The sequence below is a fragment of the Phyllopteryx taeniolatus genome, chromosome 15 (assembly GCF_024500385.1).
Source record: "Phyllopteryx taeniolatus isolate TA_2022b chromosome 15, UOR_Ptae_1.2, whole genome shotgun sequence".
In the NCBI taxonomy this organism is placed as follows: domain Eukaryota; kingdom Metazoa; phylum Chordata; class Actinopteri; order Syngnathiformes; family Syngnathidae; genus Phyllopteryx; species Phyllopteryx taeniolatus.
Window position 1 is genome coordinate 2302956 of NC_084516.1, and position 14697 is coordinate 2317652.

The 14697-nt window shown below is 44.1% G+C and overlaps 1 protein-coding gene across 8 annotated transcripts in view; it reads right to left on the minus strand.

Annotated features, from left to right (window-relative positions):
- Positions 1-2022, minus strand: part of ntng2b (netrin g2b) — a 62541-nt gene extending 60519 nt beyond the window's left edge. For 5 of the 8 annotated variants that reach the window (XM_061799884.1, XM_061799881.1, XM_061799883.1 and 2 more), the window contains exon 1: positions 1622-2019. The gene's annotated coding sequence lies outside the window, so the exon portion shown is untranslated. Of the gene's footprint in view, positions 1-1621 lie in introns of all 8 variants that reach the window. The other 3 variants (XR_009792122.1, XM_061799887.1, XM_061799888.1) reach the window with 3 other exon arrangements.
- Between the last annotated feature and the right edge of the window lie 12675 nt (positions 2023-14697).

Here is a 14697-nt window from a genome sequence, read left to right on the forward strand (position 1 = left end):
TACAGTGTGTAGGGTGTATATATTAGTGTTTATGTGACAAGTGTATAGGTATTATTTGTGTACAGTATTTACAGTATGTGGAGGTTATGCTTGTATTATAGTATTTTTTGGGGATTCTTGATGGACAATTTATCTGAGCGGTTGGATTTAAATGATTTTTTTCGACTCCTTTTGGACCGACCGTACACTGCATTTCAGTAAGCCGTTCGATTCTTTTTTTTGTTAGCTTGTTTTTTTGTTGTTTTTTTGTACTGCATGTTCAAAAATATCAAATGTAATCAGTCACAATTTCCTTTCCACAAATAAAGCCTCAAAAAGCACCCCAGAACATTCAGTCAGTTCAGGCGTGTCCAAACTATGTCCGGGGGGCTATGTACAGCCCAAAGTAAATTTTTCAGTGGTCCGCAGCATGTACTTAAAATGACATTTGACATGGTCCGCAATGCGATTAAAAAAAAAAGGTAAAGGTGGGCAGCGTGAGAAGTGTGTGTGTATGTGTGTGTGTGTTGAAAAAAAATGAGAAAGGAGTGGGTGTTTTACTACAACATCATGCCATGGGTGGGGGGGGGGGGGGGGGGGGTGGATGTGATTGATGGGAATTATCACTACTAATAATAAATGTTTGTTATATACTGTAGAGGTTTTTTACACATGCAAAGATGCAAATGAACAATTTCCAACTAAAATAGTAACAGCATTTCAGAATGAATTTTTAGACGCTAAAACCTTTTCCTCCCGTTTCTGCCTCGTGTCAAGGTCAGACTTGTGAACATATCCCATTCACGATCGTCAAGTTAATGACTTTAAAACTGGTCACCTTACTACAGATTGCAAAATGTTTTGCTTCCTATTGTGGAGATGGAATCGGGCTGCTTTTCAGCGCGGTGGCGGATCTATTCTAGTGAGGATGCCGGGCTACCGGCCACCCCAAACTCTTGAAAAATCCTAACCGATTTGCCTTGACGTAGCAGTTTGTCAAAAATATATATAATATATAAACAGTACACAACTGCTTGATCAATAGATTTTAGCATGTTCATGGTCCAACATCTTGAGCGGTGGCACTTTCAGAACTGGTTCTGGCCCCGTGTATTCATCATATAATGCGTTAAGTTTCACAAGTTTCATATTTAGCATCTTTATTCGGTATTACTTAAGCCTTGCAGAAAATATTCCATGTAGTTAGTTGATCAATTTAAGTGGATAAAACTCCAAATATGTCATGTGTTTCGGCTTCAGGTCCGTCGGGTAACCGTCTGGGCCTGGCGCTTGATCAGTTCAAGTCCAAGTGGCCCTCAGAGGAAAAAGTTTGGACAGCCCTGATTTAAACTGAAAAGGGGAGTCCCCCCCCCCCCCATCCCCGCCCCTCCAGACCCCCCCGATCCCCTCCTTCTCCGTGCCCCACTTAACGGAGCACGTGGAGTTGCAAATGCGGTTTAATGGAATCCAATCCGGATTATCCATTGGGATATATTGCCGTGTGTGCGCCCGATCCCCACCCGCCCCTCCAATTTGGTCATATTTGAAAGTGCAAAAGCTGTACTCTTCTTCTTACTATTCAAGCTACGGAATGAAAAAGTCACGCAAGTGCTCCGTGTGTTTGTAGGTCATCGTCACTTACTAGTCGTGCGCATCCGCGGGACGGTCGCCCTCCTCCCCTCTTTTGACGGGACCGCCGCGGATCATCCGCTGGTGTGTTTCCTGTTAGTCATTAAAAAATACACGCACAAAAAAAACCACACATCAAATGAAGAGATGTAAATCTAGGGCGGGCAAGGCTGTCCGAGGCGGCGCTCCGTCCGGCGCGAAAAGGAGTATCAAAAGTAGAAAATGTTGACTTTGAGGGAAGGCTGCTCGTCGTCTTCCTCCTCCTCCCTCCTCTCTCTCTCTCTCTCTCTCTCTCTCCTCTCGCACCTCCTCTTCTTTGTCCTCCTCTTCCCCACTTTACGGGCTTCACGCGGGATGCTGGAGGTGGACGGTGCTCTCTCTCTCTCTCGTCATCCCTCCCTCTCGCTCACTCTCTCTCTCTCTCTCTAATGCCCAGCCTAAATCCTTCTGCCCATCACTTTCAATCACTATCTGCCCTGGTCCCGACGCCCACCACCGCCCCGCCCGCACCCCCACCTCTGTCCAGCAGGGGCGTCGCATCCCCCCCCCCCCCCCCCCTCCAATCCCTCCGCCCCCATCCTGGGTGGTCCCGAGCTGCAACGGTGCAAAATGTGCATGCTTCTGCCGCACGCCTCTTCGCAGATGTCTTCTTTTTTTTCCTCCCCCCTCCTCTCACATGATGACCTTATCTCACACATCTTTTTACATCTGCGAAAATTATATGAATACATTAGCTTTTTGGTGGTAATATAACAGAGCGGTGTAATAATGTTGTGGTTCAAAGTTCCAGAGGTGTCCTGATGATGAGTGATGAATTTCTGCCTCATTTAAAAAATAAAGTCCAAACCACTCTTGTGTGACACATCAATTGTCTTTTATTCAATGATGTAAATAATAAAAATGATACATTTATACATTTATATTTTCAAAATTATTTCTGGATTCATTAGTTGGATTTCATACAAAAAAAAGTAATACACTGAAGTAAAAATACATTTTAAGGTTAGAACTTTGTGTGTATGTATTATATGTTTTATCAATGAAAATAACTTTTTTAAATATCTGCATTTATTACCAGGATTTATTAATTGGATCCAACCCACAATTATGTCATTTTAATATTTAAAATTCTTTATTATTTGTAGAATTTTTCATGCAACCCCAATTCCAATGAAGTTGGGACGTTGTGGTAAACATAAATCAAAACAGAATACAATGATTTGCAAATCATGTTTGACCTATATTTAATTGAATATACTACAAAGACAAGATATTTCATGTTCAAACTGAAAAACTTCCTCGTTTTTAGCAAGTAATCATGAACTTAGAATTTTAGGGCTGCAACACGTCCCAAAAAAGCTGGGACAGGTGGCAAAAAAGAGTGAGAAAGTTGAGGAATGCTCATCAAACACGTGTTTGGAACATCCCACAGGTGAACAGGCTCATTGGGAACAGGTGGGCGCCATGATTGGGTAGAAAAGGAGCTTCCCTCAATTGCTCAGTCATTCACAAGCAAAGATGGGGCGAGGTTCACCTCTTTGGAAACAATATCATCAAAAGGTTCAGAGAATCTGGAGAAATCACTGCATGTAAGCGGCAAGGCCGAAAACCAACATTGAATGCCCGTGACCTTCGATCCCTCAGTCTGCAGTCGATCAAAAACCGACATCGATCTGTAAAGGATATCGCCGCTCGGGCTCAGGAACACTTCAGAAAACCAATGTCAGTAAATACAGTTCGGCGCTACATCCGTAAGTGCAACTTGAAACTCTACTGTGCAAAGCAAAAGCAATTTATCAACAACACCCAGAAACGCCGCCGCCTTCTCTGGGCCCGAGCTCATCTAAGATGGACCGACGCAAAGTGGAAAAGTGTTCTGTGGTCCGACGAGTCCACATTTCAAATTCTTTTTTGAAATTGTGGATGTCGTGTCCCCCGGGCCAAAGAGGAAAAGAACCATCCGGATTGTTATGGACGCAAAGTTCAAAAACCAGCATCTGTGATGGTATGGGGCTGTATTAGTGCCAATGGCATGGCTAACTTACACATCTGTGAACGCTCCATTAATGCTGAAAGCTACATACAGGTTTTGGAGAAACATACGCTGCCATCCAAGCAACCTCGCTTTCACGGACGCCCGTGCTTATTTCAACAAGACAACGCCAAACCACGTTCTGCACTTGCTACAACAGCGTGGCTTCGTAGTAAAAGAGTGCGGGTTCTAGACTGGCCTGCCTGCAGTCCAGACCTGTCTCCCATTGAAAATGCGTGGCGCATTATGAAGCGTAAAATGCGACAACGGAGACCCCGGACTGTTGAACAGCTGAAGCTGAACATCAAGCAAGAATGGGAAAGAATTCCACCTACAAAGCTTCAACAATTCGTGTCCTCAGTTCCCAAACATTTATTGAATGAAGGTGAAGTAACACAGCGGTAAACATGACCCTGTCCCGGCTTTTTTGGGACGTGTTGCAGCCATAAAATTATAAGTTCATGATTATTTGATAAAAACAATAAAGTTTATCTGTTTGAACATTAAATATCTTGTCTTTGTAGTGTATTCAATTAAATATAGGTCGAACATGATTTGCAAATCATTGTATTCTGTTTTTATTTATGTTTAACACAACGTCCTCCATTGGAATTGGGTTTGTACAAAAAAGCAACGCACTAGTCGAAAATATTTTAATAATTAATAATCATTACAATTTAAAGCAATACATCTTAAAATATTATATATACGTGTGTTGAATCTTTAGATTATATGAATTTCACTTTTGAGCTGAGCTGTTGAAATAGATGAAGTTTTCCACCATATTTTAATTTACCGAGAAGCACCGATACCGTATATTTCCCTTTGGTGTTGTCGTACTCCTCATGTCTTCTTCTTTGTGTATTTCGGCCCAGCGCGGAAGGAAGCGTCAGCGAAGCCCGTTTGGCAGAGCTTGCCGCTAACAAAATCGTGGCGGCCTGCGGAGTTTGGCGTCGCTTCCGCAATGACCTCATCACACCTTCTCGGCAATTTCCCACCCCTCCACAGCTTGCGGAATTCATTTTAAGTCACTTAATTAGTTCCAGAGTCACACAACGTGTTTATTTACATGTACAGGCAACTTTTTTGCCAGTAATATCGCCCCTTTTATAGCTGCGCGTTGCCACCCCCCAACAATGCCGCCCTGTGCGATCGCACGCTTCGCACGTGCCAATTACCGCCGCTGGGTGTACCTAATATAGTGTCCGTCCGTGTATGTTTAAATGCTATCATATTTCATGCCTTTTGTTGCGCATATTGGCCAGATATGAATCAGACTGTGCACCACCTGTCGTAACGTGTGCTTCAAACAGGAAACAGCACACACACACACACACACACACACACACACATACACGCGCGTGTAGTGGTTTCCTAGCAACGCCTAGTTAGAAGTTTCACCTTGGAAGCCGTGCTCTCTTCACCTGCATCAGGTGCAGCCGCCGCCCAGGGGGAGCCAAAAATAACCCCCCCCCCAGTGACCCCAATACACACAGACACCTCATTCCCACAAAGCAGACCCGTTGAGGCGGTCGGCAACGAGCGTGGAAAATTTCGATTTGATCAGACGATGTCGCGTAGAAAACGAGGTTTGCAGTGTTGGGAAGATGACTTTTGAAATGTAGTTGGTTACAATGATAAGTTACCCTCTTGAAAATGCAATAGTAGTGGAACTAGTTCGATGACTTTCTTAAAGTAATATAATTATATTTCAATACATTTTGATTACTTTTCTTCATTTTGGACGAATGCATCATCACAACTCTTGGATTAAAACCGCAAAGATTATTTTGGAATGAACCACACATTTGTTCTTGACACTAATAGTAAACTGATTTAAAAAAAACAAAAACATGATGAAATGTAAATACATTATAAAAAAATGTTTTGTTGCTTCATATGTGTACAGCATGTGGAAAACATAACCTTGACCTAATGACAAAATGTGCACGATTTAGACAATATCGCTTCATATGACAACCAGATAAGTGAATGCTCCATAAAAAAGTCCAAAATTATAAAGATAAAACCCCTTCTTTAGCAACATCCAAACTTTTCACACTGCTCCAACTTTTTATTTTTATTTTTATGTGTTTTTAACCTTTTTAAAAAATATTTCAAAAAGAATTGCAGGCCATGTCAAATGGTATTTTCAGTATATGCTGCGGGCCGCAAACAAATGTCAGGGCTACAGAGCACCGTGTGAGTTTAACAATCTAACAGCTGTTCCTCAAACTGGTAGTCCTGCACCAGATGCTCTGTAGCCTTCTGCCTGACGGGAGAGGATGGGAGAATAGGAGTTGGTTTATGCCACGCTCCAAATTTTGCCAATTGTCATTTAAAAAGAGGATGTTACTGTAACCTTTATTGGCAGTGTGTCTGTGTGAGTGTGTGCGTGTGCACGTTTGTGTGAAAGGCACCTCCACAAGGTTTGCATCGATCCCCGATCACACGAGGACACCGACGAGGGGGTGCAGTCACCAGCCAACTGTCAACACAGGAGGCCTCACACACACACACGCGTATGCACACACACACACACACACACACACACACAAAGTCGATGAGTGTGCATCCGCTCGCCTTTTCCAACTTTTTCTCATGTCACGGTCCTGTCCTGGTTCCGACTTGAAGGGAATATCAGAGCCATAAGAGAAGACTCCGAATTTTGCCACCTTTATCCACTTTCACACTGCCTGTAAAAGCACTCGTTTCCCCCCCTCTGCTCTCTGTCACTATTCTGTATGAACCCATTTTCCGCTTTCTCCGGTACTGACAGTGCTGTAACAGAAGAGCCTGTATGTACCCACCTTTAGCCCCTTTCACACTTTCTGTAAAAAGGGGCATTTTTGCGGCTTTTTTCCCCGTCACCGTTCTGTGTAAATTTTCCGACTTTGGAGGAAGTACCCGAGCCGTAACAGATGACCTGACATTTACACGCGTTTAGCCCCTTTCACACTGCCTGTAAAAGTCCTTTTGCCGTCTTCGAAGGTAGTATGACTTTAAATCACTTGAAATTTCACTGCGTCAATTGGTCCAGTGAATTGGTGGAAAGTGCCACTTTGACGGGGATGCCGATGTCAGATTTACTGCCTGGCGTTCAGCTGCAAAGTGTTGCCCCCCCCTCCCCCCCCCCCCCCCCACCCCACCCCACCCCGAGGAGGACGGGAGATTTACCGTCCCGGCGGCCGGCATGCTAACAGCGGTCCAGCCATTATGTCCTTCATTAAACGAGCTGCGGTGTAGAGAGAGTGAGATTTATTCCGCTGCTCTCAGGTCAAGCGGGTTACGGTTTCTCCCGTCTACTGCTACGGCTTCGTGTTGACATTGAGGGCTCGTGTGGGGGACGGGGGGGTGCTTGCGGGGGCGGGATAAATGCAGCTGGATCGATCGCAGCTTTTGGTTGCATTGATCTGCTCAACCCGCCTCCAAGGTTCCGACCCCGCTGCCGCGTCACCTGTGTGACTGTTACTCATTCATCTCAGCTGCATAAAACGCCCGTCCATTTTACCATAACCGAGAAAGGTCAGGTGATGTCATTGTTTCAGACAGGAAGTGGTTGTACTACGTAATTTTCTTGCTCTTTAGCCCCTGTCATACTGCCCATAAAAGACATCAATTTCTGGATTTTTTTTTCCCGTGTCAATGTTTTTTTTTTTAAACACGGCACGGAAGGGGTGGATGAAGTCGAACTAAAAATGTTTTCACATAACATAGCATTCGTTTACGTTTAGCCCCCTTTCACACTGCCGGTAAAATACAACTGTTCTGACAAATTTTTGATCGCCACGATTGATAGTGAAGTGGGCCGTGGGCCGGGCGTAACGTTTTTTTACCGTGGCGGTGTTGCGTTACCAACACGTAACGAGCGGTGGTCTTTAGTTTATTTCCTGGGGGGCTCGAGGTAAATGTGAGAGAGCAGAGGATTGTGGGTAATGTGGCTGCTGTCTTTGGAATCTCGAGCAGTGGGGTCACGGGTCAAGCTCAGAGATATGGGGGGAAATGGATATTATGGGGTGTAATGGTATTATGTGGTATTTTTAGGCGGTGCTATCCGTTTACAAACACATTTACACCAGTGTGCCATGTTAAAGTGGACTCCGAGGAAATCAATTCTATGTTCCGGATGGACTGCACCGACACGGAATGGCGGGACGAGCCCCTTTCACGCTACTATAAAAAGTTTTCCGACAGTTGTGTTGTGTAAAAATGTTTAGTGGCATCGGAGCCGCAACAGAAGCACCAACATTTATCTTCCTTTCGTCCCTTTAAAACCAGTTCAGAGGACGTGTCAGCCGTTTCACACTGCCTGTAAAACACAGTTTTCCCACCTTTTGATTTTTCGCAGTTTAATATGACTGAGTTACTGTCTCACTCTTCATTTCTGGTGTTGTAGTTGCCAGAAATGTTTACTGGAATTTTGGACGTATACAGCTTGTTTCAGGCGTTCACTAAATCCAAACGTAAAGCGTAATTGGGCACTAGTTAGCGAGTTGAGTTGCTGTAGCAAATCCTCATGTTGCCAGCGTAAGCGCTTCAATCCTCGAATGCATCGCGCCGAGCGCTAACAAGCCACAGATGACCGTGTAACACAACCGGGGCATTTTTGAGCCAACGCTACCATTTTTAGCAAGCACATCGCTATTTTCGTTGATATTGTGATAGTAAGTTCAAAATGACTTGGCTAACTATGTTATTAGGTAATGAGATGCTTGTAATGTACTTTCCCACAGCTTTCAGATTGTGGGTGCGAGCGGCTGCGGGGTTCCCTCGCAGGGTGGGAAACAAAGCGGGCGGCGTGGGCGGAGGCGCGTCCGGAGATTAGCCTCCTGAGCTGAGCGAGATGATGATGTGCGGCGAGGCAGCCTGGCAGGCAGGGTCGGCCTCTCCTCTGCAGCGCTGCCCGTGTAGCCATTAATGTGAACACGATCGATACGTTTGTTGGGAGCGCCGCGCGGCTAAACGGGAAGACGTGAAAGCGCTGGGCCGTGAGCTTGAAATCTTGCACGTTCATCCTTGCATGTCGGTGCTGTTAAGCCCAAGCGTTGCAACTCAAAAGTGTACGAGTAAAATGGCACGTGACGGAAAGTCAACGATAACCAGCGAAGCTGGTAGGCATGTCAATCATGGGTTAGACCCTCAAAAATGTCAAAAAGAGGCCATGTCCGAAAAGAGACAGGAAGTCATGCATTTTGATGACTCAGCATAAAACATGAAACTTGTGTAATAATTCATTCGAGTTTTGACAATTCCCGTCCGAAGCCATTATAACTCAGCAACGTGAACTTTGGTCGACATGTCTGCCATGAGTAGGCCCGCAAAATAATGGAAATAATGGCCGAAAAGGAACAGGAAGTCGTCCATTTTGGTTTGAAGCGGCCACTTTAGGGTCATTTCCAGGCTCCTTCATAGACAAGCTTGTCCCAGAGATTTTGTGTGATTGCTACCAATCTGGTTGAAACACAAAAACTAGACATGTGGGTGACGCTAAATTGTTTAGAGTTTACGTTTTCGTCATTGCATCTGGCCGCAACATTTGCGACAAACTAACACTGAGGCAGGTTGGCGATAGTGCTTTTTAATTTTTTTTTTTAAACCCGGCCTTACCTTAATCGTAGCACGCGACAGAAAACCTGATCCTGCAACAAAGCTGCAGCGGAAACAGCACGCCGCACCACCGCATTCGCCTTCTTTTCCGTCATCCTTCCTCCCGTGTTTGCACTTCCTGCCGTCTGTCACCGCCCCTTTGTGAACTTTGTTAGCAACGAGTGACCGGCGTAGAAAACTAAAGTATGCTAATAAACATGGCGGATGTGTTGAAATAGGTGTTGGCACACCTGCTTCAAAGGGTGGGTGGGGGGTATAGGTCATTGGTCACTTTTATGCAAAGTGACCAATAATTGAAAGCTAGCAAGCTCAATGCTAACATATAATACAAAACACCATAGGAAATTAGCATAGATATTATGGTATTATACACCTTTTTTATACACCATCACACACGGAGAAGGCGTAAATTGGGACATGCCTGTATAGCCTACAGTAAAAACCCATTAAAAAACTGTGATACAGTATGGTGGAGGTGTATAGATATACATATATAATATGCCATATAGTGGAGCTGACCTGTTTTTGTAATTGGCATGTAAGTGTAAAAGGAGCTAACCACTCACTGTTGACATGTTGCCGTTCATCTCTCAGGTAGCAACATTAAATCCTGCGCTTATGCTTTCCTTGTCGATTTTCAGACGGTAATTGACCCGAGGCCGGGGTGTCGAGTCAGCGTTGTGGTTTGAAGCTAGCTACCCGAGGCATTAGCGCACCACTCAGCGTCCGCCATAAAAGCCGTAACAGAATTATCGGAAGGGAGATTAGCCTAAAAACGTCAGTGACAGTGTTTGGCTACGCTTATCTACTAGCGACTAGCCGATAGCTTTAAGGAATTTGTACTTCATTTATCTCCCTGCTAACTCGACACACACACACACACACAGTGTTTCTCTCCAGAGTCACTAGATCACTGTCGCGTGAGCTCTCGATTTCCCTGCAGGCAGTTGTGGTGCCCCGTTTGAGCGCATGTGTGTGTGTGTGTGTGTGTGTGCAGGAGGTGTCTTCAACGGGCTATTCGCTGGCTTCCGCCGCTAACGTAGTCACACGAAAGTCCAAGAAGTGACACGCAGTGAAGACGTCAAAGACCCCCACCTGCACCTCACCCGCACCGAACCCTTCCTTCCTTGTTGTCCTTTACACCGGCCTTTCCCGACTTTTAGTGAGCCAAGGCACAATTGAAAAAGTCGGAAGGCACACCACCAAACAAAAATGGCATAAAAGGTTTATACAGTAATGCCTTAACTTTCCAGTTGAATTTATTCCGTAGCCAGGCTTTTAATTCAGTTAATGACAATAGAAAATACTCCCCCCTACTTCTACTTTTTCTTGTTGGATGCGAACAGAAAGTGCTTGATCTCAACGCTTCTTCAATCTTTGGCTGAATCTTTGCAGCCTGGCATGTGTGTTTGTGTCAAAACAAATCAAGCTGAGACAAGCTCGCCGATATCCTGCAAAGCATGCCTCGTTCCAAGAAGAAAATGATGGGACTTATTTTTGCTGTTTGCGGAGGACGAAAAAAATGTATCGTGGTTCCTACTCGCAGCTTGTGATCATGCCCCTTTCACACTGTGTGGAAAACCGGATTTTTTATTTTTTTTGGTAGACCTTTTGATTAACATCTTGCTCTTCAGTATGAACGTTACCAAATGGGAGAAAGAAGTGGAGGCAGCGATTTCCCGCCATCAAATGATGTGATCATGGGATGCTGTGTCAGTTTATGGAACTCCAAAGCGAACTCCTGTTAACCGTGAGCGATACATTGCAGAGCACCCCGCGATAGCTGAAAATATAAGATACCGAGAGACCATATAAGTTTAAAGTTTTTAAAAATACGTTTACCCCTATGACATGCTTTAAACATATTTAAACGTATTAAAATGTGCCTGTTCTCACTCTCTCGCGGTCAAGAAATTGGAGACCCTTGTATAACTGGCGAAATGACTCGTTCGCACAGTTCTCGAAATCAGAGGCAAAGTGCGTTTGTTGACGTTTACTGTAAAATGAACAGATCAAAGAAATGAGATTTCAATATTGTATATTTAAACACGACAATGTTCAAGCAAACAAATCATTTCGTCTAACAAAAGGCCACTAGCTTAATGCTAACATATAATATGAAACGTCATTGACAGGCTAACGTAAATTAGCATAAATAGTACATTAATTATAAACCTACAGACAACTGCTACTTAACACACACAAAGCAGCAACATCTACAACAGAATAATAACATTGTTCAATTCCCACGGAAAGTTTGCAATTTGGAATATTTCCCAAATTCCCCAGGTTAACTTTCCAACTTTTTGGAAATTTACTGGAAACTTTCTGGAAATTTTCCCCGCACTTGTGCTGCCTCCCTTCAACAAACACGAGCTCTTTGATCGGCCGTCATCTCGGGAAGCCTTCCGATCCGTTTTGTCGTACAATCAGCGGTCACATGAAACATCGCTTAAAATTCACGCCGCCTAACGCCCTCGTCAGTCGTCAATCAACGCTAACGACATCACAGGCCGGTTTTGTCTGCACCCCGACTGAGGCTGCCGGAGATCAGTAGTGCCAGAAAATTCCCCAGGCCCGCCTCCCTATCCGGAAGGTCACTTTGCCGCCGGCGCTCTTTTCCTTTACGCCGGCTCGGGGAAAAAAGGTTGCGTGGGAGCGGCCGGCCTGCGTTCCTGACTAATGAGCGGCAGGAAGACGAGTTGAAAAAGCGGCGGCCAGATTAGCCTCCGTGTCGTCCAAAGCTCGATTGTGTACGCTACATCATTAGGCAGCTTTCTTGCCGCCGAATATCTTTCAGTTGCGCTTTCTTGCGGCCCGGGCTTTTTCTGATCAAAAGCCGCATTTGCTCGCTGTGTTTGTACCCGCCGGCAAAAAAAAAAAATACTCACCGGTGACCCGCCCACGTTTCTTTTCATTTTTTTCTTTTCATTTTTTTTTTTTTTTTATGGTCTCGCAAAGCAATGTAGCGACAAACCCCGACACAAACTGAGCTGCTAATAAGCGGTTCGCTGACACGGAGGAACTGGCGTGGAACCTTGTTACAAAAAGAAATCAATGGGAGCACATTTAAGCGTGAGCCGCAACAAGCCAGCGAAGATCACTGAGCTCTCCTGGGGTCTTTTGAAATGGACTTTTTATTATTATTATTATTATTATTATTTTAAAACACTACAGACAGCAACATGTTTTGAGAATAGATAAAACACGATACAGAGTTAAACCAAACATTTAAGGAAAAAGTGTGTCAACATAAACGACAGAAACGAAACCATGCTCGAGCTGGGTCAGGGTAGTAAAACAACAAAAAATAAATTCGAAAATAAAGAAATGATTAAGTACATCAGTAGTGATTAGGGATGCGTCGATAGTCATACAAGTATCGGTATCGATGCTGATTCTGTTCTTGTACTCGGACTGGAAAAAATGCTCCGATATTACACACGATATTACACAAGATTTTGTTTCTGAATACACAATCACAACTCCAAAAAAGGGCTTGTGGCATTCAAAAATTCTCTCAGCAGGTTTTAGGTTTACTAATAGAACTTTGTGAAGATACGATTAAGATAAGAACATGCATGCCCCCGAAATCCTGCACATTGTGAGGATGCTGAATTGTATGGTAAACAAATGACTTTGGAACACAAACATAAATGCAACTACATCGGTGAAAGTGAAGAACATTTATTTTGGGTCTGTCATGAACATTGTTTTGAGATGGAGGACTTAGGTTTTCTTGTGTCCTGAAGCTCGTCTTTCCAAAGCCTCAAAGAGAACTAGTTTGTCTCTGGGATGTTTCAGCCCAATTCCATGTGACATCGCCTTGAAATTCTTTATGATATGGAGAAATCTATTGGGTGCTTTTTCCAGACTAAGCGTTGTTAAGTTTCCTTGAAACTCGGCATCAAAGTTGTGGTTTTGCTTTAAATGTCACACAGGCCGGCAGGGGTGTTTTGATGCCGAGCGTCTCGGCGTTGGCTCGGCTTCTCTTAAACTGCGTCGCAGGCTCGCAGAGCGCGTGGGCCGCCCGCGCCGCCGCACCGCGTTGTTACCCCGCCGCGGATGTGGTGGACCCGTCACACCGAGGCTTTCATCAGTGTAACTTGTAGCTGCACCACAAGTTAAGCTTTCAATTTGGCGGTGGGGGGGGGGGGGCACTAAACGGGGGGTTCCCAAATGGTGGTGTGCGCACCCATGGGGGTGGCGAGTGATGGTGTGTTTCCCTGGCAGTGAACCCCTATTTATCGCGGTGGACATGTTCCAGAACCATCGGCAAAAGGAGAAAGTCAGTGATATAGAGAAACCATTTTAAAAACATTTGTAATACTTTTACAAATCCTAAACACATTGAAACTTAAGAAAACTCACTTTTTCAAGTATTCTTTAATGCCTGTTCTTACACACCCACATGAGACCGAATTACTGTGATCTGTGGCACTAGCAAGCTTAGCTAACGAGGCTGGCTATTTAGCGTGATACACAAAATGTTCAAGCTACACGACTAACTTAAGGTCTCGCGGAGCTACCAAGCTTGGCCAGACATTTTACCATATGCTACTAATGTGAGGCCTAGTTTCAAAGCTACAAAGTTTAGCCACCTCAGCTAACGAGGCTAGTTATTCAATTCATTACACAGTGAAACCCCATTTGTCACGGGTGATATGTTCCAGACTCACCCACAATAGGTTTTTTAAATACACACTTTGTAGTTTTACCCCTCCCACATGCTTTAAGCATATATAAACTTATTAACATTCACTGCCATTGACGGCTTTTGAAGTCGTTATCCACGTTAACCACATTGAATTAGTTTTAAAATGCACTTGTTGAATTCCTTTGTGACTGTTCCCACTCACTGTCAAGAATTGTGAGATCATATAACATCACTTTGAGGAAATGAAAAGAAGACTCTCGCTCTAGCATAATTCTCGAAATTAGAGGCAGAGGCGTGCGCGCTTCTAGCTGTTTATTTGTGACTTCCAGTTGATGTTGACTGCAAAAGTGATGCATAAGGAAATCAAAGATTGTGTGTTTAAACACATTCGTCCTCTTGCTCAATGCTAAAATATAATGCAAAACGCATTACAAACCTTCAAACAACTGCTACTTTAATACACAAGGACAGAATACAACAGCATTCAAAAAAGATAATTAAATTTAAACACCCAAATGCTGAACTTACCATATACTTTTGTCAAAATGAAAGTCTTCTAGCTTCACAGTAACATAATGCAAAATGCCATAGACGGGCTAACGTAAATTAGCTTAGATTTATAATCCTTCAAACAACTGCTACTTTAAAACACAACAATACTCACAGACATACTGTATATTCATTCTGCTCTCTAGTACACAACTGTATAACTGGAGCTGAGTTGGGGCCTTCTCTGCCTCGTGTTCCTTTTAATTAGGCTACATCTCGTCCACTAGACCTCAGTAGCACACTG